The following is an 11,633-nucleotide window of genomic DNA, read 5'->3' as shown; positions in this document are numbered from 1 at the left end:
GCAGCAGATACATGTTTTCTTATGCAAACGATGGTGATGAGAGGAGAATAAGGCTGTGAGAGAAAATGTCCCCCTTTTAAATCATTCTGGTTATATTTATTCAAGTGCGGGGTTCTAACATTTCAATCTGACAGTCATTAATAATTCAGGCTGGGTGTTTGTCAGTGTACATCTCCTGTTACTGACATCCAGACACATCTCTTAATTGGCCGATTCCAGTTCCTTTCTCCCCTTCCCCCTCCAACCCCACACCGCGCCTTTAACAGAGCTGAACATTCAAGAGGACATGGATCAATAGATGTAAACAGAGAAATAGAGGAAAGAAGAGAGAGAGAGAGAGAGGGAGAGAGAGAGAAGGAGAGAGAGAGAGTGAAAGAGGCAGAGACCGTTCAAAGAAGCAAATATAGATCAAGTCATGAAGACAAAAGTAAGCAGTAGTTTCTAAGATGTCGAATTCCACTCTGAATCCCTTCATCAACACTTCTTGACAGGGAACAACACAAATCCTGGAGTGTGTCTGTTTAAGCAGTCATAGCTAGTTTGGCACTAGTGTCTGAACGTATTACTGAAAAACCTGACAAAAAAAAGATCTGAAGGGGGTGTAGCTCTAATGCATTGACTGAGGTAGGTGCCTGTACTCAAAATAATTGCTTTTGAACTGAGCTTAATGTTGTGTGGAAAAGATGAGGCAGTTCTGTTTTGTGAGAATACATGGTTCACTTGACTCTTCGGCTCCGTTGCTGCACCAGCACTAGAATCATATCCCAATCACGATTATTTATTTCTGTGCTTTCATTTTTTCCTTTTCTATTAACCACACAAAATTAAACATTGTATTCACAGCATGTGAGACAACTGCCTTTAGTTTCATGAAGACTGTGAGAAGCTTGAATGTGCTGTGGTAATCAGCCACTAATTTATCACCTCGAAACACAGTGTATGCCTCTCCTGTGGTTCCACCTGCATAATCTGTCATGGGGAATAAAGGATGACAATAGTAAAGAAGCCAAGCGCTGCTCTGGTAAGTCAGACACAAATGTACAAAGGACTGTGGTCAAGAGGGTGATGAAGGAACTAAAATCTCTTGCCTTTTAATGATTGTTATGACCCTGCTGCTTCTGAACAGTCATTAGATGTATCTGCTCAAACTGTCTGAATCAACATTGCCCATAACCAGGTAGCTTCAAGCCTCAACTGTTTAAGCACAATGTTAAGAGATTGACTTTACTCAGCATCACTCCAAGATATGGCAATGCGTCATGCAGCTGTATGGTAGCTTTTATCCAATGGAGCCCCATGATTCTGGGCAAACGTGCTCATCATGAAAAGACACTGCTGAGATGCAGGATTGGGGACGTATACATTTTTTTTCCATACGAACCATGCGGCTTGTGTATGTGTGAATGGAATATAAGCTGAGTGGATGAAGAGGCCATTCAGGAAGGTTTGAGTTATAAAGAAAGGCTGGATGGGCTGGGATTTTCTTCACTGGAGTGTAGGAGGTTGAGAGGTGACCTGGAAAAGTTTATAAAATAATGAGAGGTATAGATAGAGTTGTCGTTTCCCTAAGATGGGGAATTTCAAGACTAGGGGCTTATTTTTAAGGTGTGAGGAGAGAGAGATTTAAAACAGACATAGGAGGCAAAGATTTTACACAGAGGGTGGTTCACATGTGGAATGAACTTCCTGAGGAAGTGGTGGATGCAGGTACAATTGCAACGTTTAAAAGACATTTGGATGGATACATGAATAGGAAAGGTTTGGAGGGATATGGGCCAGGAGCAGGCAGGTGGGACTAGATTAGTTTGGGATTATGGTCAGCATGGACTGGTTGGGCTGGAAGATCAGTTTCCATACTGTATGACTCTATGACTCTATGACTATGACAGGAGAAATGTTAATGTTGTGAGTTTATTAATATTTGTACATAACTCAACCCTCGAGTGCAACAAGTCAAAGCTAACTATACTAGATGCTGCTACACTCAATGTTATGTACAGTTACATAACCCACCTATTAGCAAGGTCCTCACCCAAAGGGCTGACTTTTCTTTTTGATGAAGTTGTGTGTGGAAGGGGCTGTAAAGGCAAGAGGGACTTCTGCCCTTGGGTGTGTGTGGAGATTTCTCACACAATTACCTTCCTCTCAGCTTATTACATATTCATGGAAAGGTAAAACATCAAATTTCATGGGTGGATAGGCAGGGAAGTTCTGCTCCTCACTGGGACCTGTGAGATGTCAACCATTTTTAAGACCACCTCCAAACTAAGCCTCGAAAAGGAAAATTCTGTCTGTAGAATAGTACTGCACAGAGGGAGGCCATTCAGCCCATCAAATCTTCACCTGCTCTTTTGCAGACAAATCCAGTTGGAGTCATCCTGTTCTATCCCTCTATCCCAACAGTTTTCTCCTGTGAGTATATATCCCATTCCTGATTGAAGACTACTGTCAAGTCTGCTTCCAGACCAGGCTCTTCATTTCAAGTTGTATCCAATTGTTGAATATGAAGTTCCTTCTCATTGTTGTGTCTGGCTCCTTTGCCAATCACCTTTAGTCTTTGGTCTCTCAATGTGGATCATTGAGACTTTTAGAACCGTTCTCTTGTATTAACACTGTCTAAACCTTTCATGTCAGTAAAGATATCAATAAAAATCTCTATTTCATCTTCTCAGGAACTGCCTGGTCAGTGTTTCTTTTCTTCATAAAATCTCTTGCTTTAGCAAAATTACAATCACAAGGGCCACCCACATTAGAATTCCTCTCCAACTACTGTACAGGCTTCCCCATAACATCTGACGCAGTTGTTGCAGGAACAATTTAATAAGTAACGAATAATTATTTGTTGCCTGAATCATGTGAAATGAGGAAGGTGGTCAACTGGTCAGCAACGTTGGGAGATTTCGGATGCAATCAAAATGCCCCATTGGGTACAGTTTGATTCATCAATAAGATGATTGTTCCTGCACTCTCTGGAAGTTGATGCCAAAAGCGTTGTAGTTAATCTTACTCAGGTCAGTATGTACTGGTTCTGGTTTGCAAGAAGCCACAACCAAAGCTGGCATTTCTCACTCCCCACCCATTGTGATACCCAGAACCTCAAGCATTGTTTGGGATGAACTCCTGAAAAACCTTGGATGGTCGAGTGATGCTGAGTTTATAATGAACTGGTTAAGGTTAATAGATAATGTGTTTGATGTGTATTTATTAACCCGCTTCATGTTTTATTAATTATCATTCTTTTATTGCACTGTAATTTGTACACAACTGTGCCTATTGTCATGATGCATCAGAAATCACTGTGCTGTCTCGTGTGTTTTGCACTTCTTGCCGCCCTGTGTATGATTGTATAGTTTGTGTTGTCCATGTAGCATCTTGGTCTCGGAGGAAAGCTGTCTCGTTTTTACTGTATCAGTTGTACATGTACAAATGACAAATAAAAGCTACACTTGACTCTTGTTAGTTCAGCCTTTCTGATAAAGGGCTTTTGCCTGAAATGTCAGCTGTCCTGCTCCTTGAATGCTCCCTTTTCCAGCACCAAACTCACGACTCTTGTTAGTTAAAGCTAAGCAAAGGAGCTTTCAGGATCGTTAAGAATAAAAAAATGCATACATTCATCATTCATTATCTTGTTGAGCTTTCCATGACAGTCCCTCCTCCTCAGTCTCACCCCTTGCTTAAGGTGTGGTAACCTTCAGGTTAAACCACCCCCAGTCATCTCTCCCTATAATGAGAGAACAGCACTCTAGTCCTGTGGGACAATGCTGACTTTATTATTTACTATTATGGCTTTGTCCAAGAAAGTGCAAATTTTTCTAATTCATTCTTTCTCTGTCTATTAAACTTTCCCTTGAAGTCTTCAGTATTTCCTTAATAGCTTGGCTAAAGCACACTGGGCTAACAGTGCATTGTTTCAGTCTCCATATGTTATGAGGGACATTAGAGATGGGCAAATAAATGCTGGCCTAGCCAGCAACATTGGCATTGCATGAATGAATTTTTTAAAAAAGGCACTGGAAATGTTGAAAAATATAGCTATCCAAAGCTGATATCGAAGCTGTGAGCATTTCAGTGGAAGCTAGATGGAGAACATGAGGGATATGTTATGTGAACCGCTATAAAATGAAATAAAGTGAAAAGGGTTTCATGTGGAGCACAAGACTGGAACAGGGCAGTTTGAGCTGGATATCCATGCTATAAACTCATTGCTCTCTTGCTTTGTATCAGTACCCCTCCCTCACCAACCCAACCCCAAACAAGTGAATGTGAGAAACATTACTCTTGATTGCATCTTGATCAACAGGGGATTCTTTTTTCAAGCTCATGGGATGTTAGCATCACCGGTTGTCTCGCATTTACTGCCCACCTCCAATTATCCAGTGGGTAGTTAAGCATCAACTGTATTGCTCTGGGTCTGGAGTCACATGTAGGCCTGACCAGGTCAGGATGACAGATTTCCTTCCCTAAAGGACATTAATGAACCAGATGGGTTTTTTTCTGACAATCGGCAATAGTCAACATTAAACTTATTATTAAACAGATTATTATTGAATTCGAACTGCTGTGGTGGGATTCTCAGAACATGACCTGGCTCTCTGGATTGATAGTCTAGTGATAATGCCACTGGACCATTATCCACCCAAACCAAGAGCCAAGGTTTGTGTGGAAAAAGGCAGGAAAGTGGATGTGAAGATCGACCAAAATCCTGTTGAATGGTTCAGCAGGCTCGAGGGGCCGAATAGCCTTCTCCTGCCCCCATTTCTTATGGCCTTTCTTCCTGAAGAGATGGCAAGTTCCCATATTTCAATCCCCCTGTCCTGCCACAGCATGCCAAGGGACTATGAGTTAATTTTGTGGTGATGCAAATGTTTACTTCCTGAAGCATGTTACTATTTTAGAAATAACGTTATGTCCTGAGGGATGATTGTTACGAAGGTAAGATAATTAAAATGCCTCGCTTTAGTAATTACCAGAACACCGAAATAAAGTGTTCACTTTTTTTTGAATACAGTCAGATTGGAAGAGTTTGAACTGTAAAACAGCAACTGGCCCGGGTTTATTGATTTGAATCTTGCAAAGGAAGAGCAGCTGGATGATCGTTTATCTGGAATCGAGTGGACAATCCACTCCAGTGCAAACCAATTGCAAAGGAAATTACAATCAGCTAAATTAGCTCGGAAGTTTCAGAAAAGTAACCAGCACAAGGGGTTGAGGTTCCAGAGTCAATACAAGGTAAAGATTTACCTCTGAGGATGTCAAGACATTGGTCAGGCCAATTTGGAATACTGTGTCCAATTCTGCTCTCCGTGATATAGGAAGGATATTGTTAATCTTGAAAAGGTTCAGAAAGGATTTACAAATATGTTACTGGGGTTAGAGGGTTTCAGCTATGGGGAGAGGCTGAATTGGCTGGGGCTGTTTTCCCTGGAGTGTCGGAGGCTGAGGGGTGACCTTATAGAGGTTTATAAAGTCATGAGGGGCATGGACATGTCTTTTCCCTGAGGTAGGGGCGTCTAATAAAAGTGGAGGCCATGGGTTTAAGGTGAGGGGGGCAAGATTTAAAATGGATCTAAAGGGTACCTTTTTTCATGCAGAGGGTAGTGTGCGTTTGGAATGAGCTGCCAGAGGAAGTAGTGGAGGTGGGTACATTTGCAACATTTGGATGGGTATATGAATAGGAAGGATTTAAAGGGAAATGGACTAGGGAATTAGACTATCTGGTTGGTGTGGACAAGTTGGACTGAAGGGTCTGTTTCCGTACTGTATAACTCTATGACTCTATGAGAGCTGAAACAGGGTAATTCTATAACAGACTGTACCAAACTGATAGTGGTCCCTGCAAAACTTTTGTGCTTTGTATGAGGGGTCCTTCAGAAGTAGCAGTAAATCTGAGTGCGCAACATACATCCCTATAAAGAATATTATTACGTTTGTGCTTGTCTTTCTGCATAGTATCATTGTTTTAAACCAAAACAAAATATCATGGTAAATCTATTTGAATTTCTCTTTCAACACTAAAAGTCTTTAACTGGAATTTTAAAGTGGAGAATACTGAAGCTTTAACCCAACAAAATCAGGGATCACAGGATGTGGGACAAAGGCAAGCACCATGATCATATTGAATAAACATCTGCTTCGAAGGGCTGAATGGCCTACTCTTGCTCCTATTTTCTACGTTTCTAAACTGTGTTACGTCTGACCATGAGCACTCCTGTTCTCAGTGTGCTTGAATGTTCATTGATAGCTTTCCAGTTAATATTGTGCTCAGGCTCAAAAAATAATTAGCGGGGGAGGGGGGGGGTGTCATAACAATTTGAAGTATGAAGATCACCTCATGTCCCTCGAAGATTGAGGACAATCTAATGCAGATATTTGAAAGTTTTACTTTATTAATCTATCAGTTGTGAAATAACAAGGTTTTTAATGTTATTGAGATTGAACCTTTTGTTAAATCTACAAGGTATATGAGGCAATTGAATGCGTTAGATTTCTCCATTTTCAGGAGTCTAAGTAACTGCACAGAGGCTGTTTTCCGTCACGAAGCCACTCTTTATAGACTACTGTTCAGTACACTGGCTGTGGCCAGCCAGCTCAGAGTCAGTCCTCAACTGAGGAGATTCTAATCCAATCCAAACTTTGGGTCCGCTATGTGGATGACACCTTTGTCATCACTAAACAAAACAAATTAGAAGAAACCTTCAAGACCATCAATACTATCCTTAACTGGCATAAAATTCACAAATGAGGAGGAAAACAACAACAAGCTGCCATTCCTAGATGCCGCAGTAGAGCAAGCAGCCAATGGGGAACTTCAAACCAGCATCTACAGGGAAACAACAAACACAGACCAAGAACTCAACTACAGAAGCAATCATTCCAACACCCACAAACAAAGCTGTATTAGGACATTATTTCAATGAGTCACCATACACAGCAGCACAGAGGAACTACAAAGAGCAGAGGAAAATCACTGATACAGCATTTTCAAGACCAATGGACACCCAATGAATACAGTCCACTGATTTCTCAGCAACAAACCCAAACAAGCAGATAAAGTGCATCCAGAAACCCTAACCACTCTCCCCTACATCAAAGATATCTCAGAAATGACCTGCCAGACTACTCAGACCCCTTGGCATCATGATAGCCCACAAACCCACCAACACACTAAAACAGCAGCTGATGAACTTAAAAGACCCTATACAGACAACAAGCAAACATAATATCATTTACAAAATACCTTGCAAGAACTGTAATAAACACTACATTGGACAAACAGGCAGAAAGCTAGCCAACAGGATACATGAAAATCAACTAGCCACAAAAAGACATGACGCTATCTCACTAGTATCATTACAGACAGATGATAAAGGACACAACTTCGACTGGGACAAAACATCCATCCCAGGACAAGCCAAACAGAGACATGCACGAGAATTCCTAGAAGCATGGCATTCCAACTTGAACTCTATCAACAAACTCATTGACTTGGACTCCATCTACCACCCTCTGAGAAAAAGAATTGGAAATTACATCATCAACACAGGAAATGGCATCAATAACACAAACACATAAATAGAAAGCGGGACATAACACCAGCGCTTCATTGGAGACTCACTGATGATGTTACCTAGTATGGCGACGAAACGTCTGAAAACAAACCTTCCAGCTCAGCGAGCTAACTTACATCCAGATTCTAATCTCCTGGTTATATTTTTTCTTTTATTTTCAGTCCAAAAGGCAGAGCTCCTATCTCCTCACAGTAGCGCACTGGCTGCGTGGCCAGCCAGCTCAGAATCAGTCGCCTGAACTGAGGAGATTCTCATTTCCTGTTTACATTCTTTTTCTAGATCCCCTGTTTATATATTTTTTTTCAGGCAGCTCAGAATCAGCCTTCAACTCAGGAGATTTCAATCACCTCGTTACTTTTTATAAATTGCCACACTACCACTTAACAGCAATGGTGCTTATTTTTCCCCAGCACCCATGTCACATTTGTACAGGTGTAAGACACAGTGAAGAACAAAAAGTGTGAAAATTGTTACTTATATTCCACCACCAGGAAGATAGGAAACACCCGAGTAGCCAGTGACAAGCAGTGCCCTTCACATCAAAGGGCAATGCTGTGTGATCAAACAGCATTGCCCTTTGGGGAGGGCAGGGATTAAATCAAAATAGAGTTGGAGGGGGAAATAATGCACTCCACTCCCTGCGGCGCCCACCTCTCCCTGAACAACTCCAGGGACACCCAGGCTCTAACGTGACCACGGAAGAGGGGCAGGCAGTTGGCCCTAACGACCCCCTCCACGGCCCGCTGCCGGGACCTGTTTATGGCCAGTTTGGCCAGGTCTCTTGGCTATATATTTTTTTTTAATCTTTTTTTTCTTTTTCCTTTTTCATTTTGTCTTCATTCCCACGCCTCCCCCCCCACCCCCACCACCACCACCCTCCAGCACCCATGGTGTGTGTGTGTAGGTGTGAGACGCAGTGAAAGACACAAAGTGCATGAATCTTTATTCAATTTCCACCACCAGGAAGATAGGAAACACCCGAGTGGCCAGTGACAAACCCTGCCCTTCACATCAAAGGGCAGTGCTGTGTGATCAAAACAGTGAAGGGGAGGGTAGGGACTAAATCAAAATAGAGTTGGAGGGGGAAATAATGCACTCCACTCCCTGCGGCACCCACCTCTCCCTGAACAGCTCAAGGGTGTTGGTGGACACTGTGTGCTCCTTCTCCAGAGACACTCGGGTTCTCCTGGTTATAGTTTTTTCTCTTCTTCTCAATAAAAGATAAAGAATAAACAAAAACTTCAAAATAAACTCCTCCTGAATGGGAAGACACCAACAGAAGCAGTCTCCTCTCCCCTATAATACAGGGAAAAAAGAGCAGGGTCCTTCACTCACACTGATCCAGCTCCCTCAGAGACAGCTCTCAGAGTGAGCAGAACCTCTGACACTCCTGTTTATTTTCTTTTATCTTCCTCAGCACCCATGTTGTGTGTGTGTGCGTGTGTGTGTGTGTGACACAGCGAAAGACATAAGGTGCATAAATCTTTATTAAATTCCCACCACCAGGAAGAAAGGAAACACCCAAGTGGCCAGTGACAAGCAGTGCCCTTCACATCAAAGGGCGATGCTGTGTGATCAAACAGTGAAGGGGAAGGAAGGGATTAAATCAAAACAGAGTTGGAGGGGGAAATAATGCACTCCACTCCCTGTGGCACCCACCTCTCCCTGAACAACTCCAGGGCATTGGTGGACACTGCGAGCTCCTTCTCCAGAGACACCCGGGCTCTTCTAGTTATAAGGACAATGCAACACTCCTGTTTATTTTTTTTTAATTTAACCCCCACACTACCACCTAACTGCGGTAATGCTTATTTTATCCCCAGCACCCATGGTGTGTGTGTGTGTAGGTGTGAGACACAGTGAGAGCCACAAGGTGCACAAATCTTTATTCCATTTCCACCACCAGGAAGATAGGAAAACACCCGGGTGGCCAGTGACAAACACTGCCCTTCACATCAAAGGGCAATGCTGTGTGATCAAAACAGTGAAGGGGAGGGTAGGGACTAAATCAAAATAGACACCCGGGCCCTAACGTAATCTCCTGTTTATTTATTTTTCTGCGGTAGTGCTTATTTTATCCCCAGCACCCATGGTGTGTGTGCCAGGTGTGAGACACAGTGAAAGACACAAAGTGCATGAATCTTTATTCAATTTCCACCACCAGGAAGATAGGAAAACACCCGGGTGGCCAGTGACAAACCCTGCCCTTCACATCAAAGGGCAGTGCTGTGTGATCAAAACAGTGAAGGGGAGGGTAGGGACTAAATCAAAATAGAGTTGGAGGGGGAAATAATGCACTCCACTCCCTGCGGCGCCCACCTCTCCCTGAACAACTCCAGGGTGTGCAAGCTCCTTCTCCAGAGACACCCGGGCTCTCCTGGTTATATTTTTTTTTCTTTGTTTTTCTTTTTTTTCTTTTTTCTTTTTTTCTTTTTTTTTTCTTTTTTCTCTTTTTTTTCTTTTTTTTTTTTTCTTTTTTTTTTCTTTTTTCTCTTTTTTTTCTTTTTTTTTCTTCTATAATTTAACCCCCCACACTACCACCTAAGTGCGGTAGTGTTTATTTTATCCCCAGCACCCATGGTGTGTGTGTGCAGGTGTGAGACACAGTGGAAGGCACAAAGTGCACCAATCTTTATTCAATTTCCAACACCAGGAAGATAGGAAAACACCCGGGTGGCCAGTGACAAACACTGCCCTTCACATCAAAGGGCAGTGCTGTGTGATCAAAACAGTGAAGGGGAGGGTAGGGACTAAATCAAAATAGAGTTGGAGGGAGAAATAATGCACTCCACTCCCTGCGGCGCCCACCTCTCCCTGAACAACCCCAGGGTGTTGGTGCAAGCTCCTTCTCCAGAGACACCCGGGCTCTCCTGGTTATATTGGTCAGCCAACGCTTTCCTGATTGGCCCAGGTTAACAACCCCCATTCAAGAACTTTGTAGTCACCTGGTTCCCATCACTACATCCTCCAAATGTTACAAGATGGCCTACCTCTGTGATTCTTCGTGACACTCTTCTGTTCACAAAAGGCCCTGTTCGCTTTGACACTCATACCCTAAAATAAAGCAAAGAACTGCAGGTGCTGAAAACCTGAAACATAAAGAGCATTTGCTGGAGAAACTCAGCAGGTCCAGAAGCATCTGTGGAGAGTGAACTGAACAGTTTACCCTAAACCCTCACTAATCCAGGGGCACTATCCAACTTTTCTTATTATTTTTCTAACTTAGGCCTAAAATTTTGTACCTAGGTATCTTTGTACCTGGCTTTACAAGGACTGTAATGCTGATCTTTTAATTTTATGTTTTAATTTTTATCACTTATACCTGACATTTTGTAACTAAGGTGGCGTAAGAAATGGTGACTTTGTACACTTTTTGCTGTACTCCTGGATCCTTGTGCTCCAGTAAATGTGACAATAAACCTAATTCTAATTCTAATTCTTCTTCAAGGTCTTCAATGTGAGCTAATTGCTTCTCTGTTTGTTCACATCCATTTGTAAACTCTCTCTGTCTCTCTCTGTCTCTTTCTGTTCTACCCACATTTTAGTTACTGGCCATTATATTTCCAAAAGCGTAGTCTTCCACTCCAAATAGACCAGTTTCCAAAAACAGGGACGGAATGGTTGATAGAATGTAGTCACTGCCAGAGTCCAGCTCAGCTGCAGTGGGTAATGTATTGCAAAAAAGCAGTGGTCCCACTGAGGTGAGGTTGCTGCATACTCTTCAAGGAGAAAGTGAGGACTGCAGATGCTGGAGATCAGAGCTGAAAAATGTGTTGCTGGAAAAGCACAGTAGGTCAGGCAGCATCCAAGGAACAGGAGAATCGACGTTTCGGGCATAAGCCTGAAGAAGGACTTATGCCTGAAACGTCAATTCTCCTGTTCCTTGGATGCTGCCTGACCTGCTGCGCTTTTCCAGCAACACATTTTCAGCAGTTGCTGCATACTCTCACTGGTGTAAACCCAAGGGTAAAACCTCCTGTGAATCAGCACAATTGATGAGAGACGATTTATGGCTGGAATGAAGGAGGCCTTCTGGTAGTGCGAAAACAAATTTATTCACCAGAA

The 11,633-nt window shown here is 42.6% G+C and overlaps 1 long non-coding RNA gene across 1 annotated transcript in view; it reads left to right on the top strand.

Annotated features, from left to right (window-relative positions):
• Positions 1-370: 370 nt before the first annotated feature.
• The window catches only part of LOC122549533, a 54,192-nt gene continuing 42,929 nt past the window's right edge, over positions 371-11,633 (top strand). The window contains exons 1-2 of the long non-coding RNA XR_006311558.1: positions 371-624; positions 844-1,021. This is a non-coding gene — a long non-coding RNA (uncharacterized LOC122549533). The remainder of the gene's footprint in view (positions 625-843; positions 1,022-11,633) is intronic.

Source organism: Chiloscyllium plagiosum, chromosome 4 (genome assembly GCF_004010195.1).
Source record: "Chiloscyllium plagiosum isolate BGI_BamShark_2017 chromosome 4, ASM401019v2, whole genome shotgun sequence".
In the NCBI taxonomy this organism is placed as follows: domain Eukaryota; kingdom Metazoa; phylum Chordata; class Chondrichthyes; order Orectolobiformes; family Hemiscylliidae; genus Chiloscyllium; species Chiloscyllium plagiosum.
Note: the sequence above shows the minus strand (reverse complement) of the source record. Positions and strands in the feature narration are given on the sequence as shown.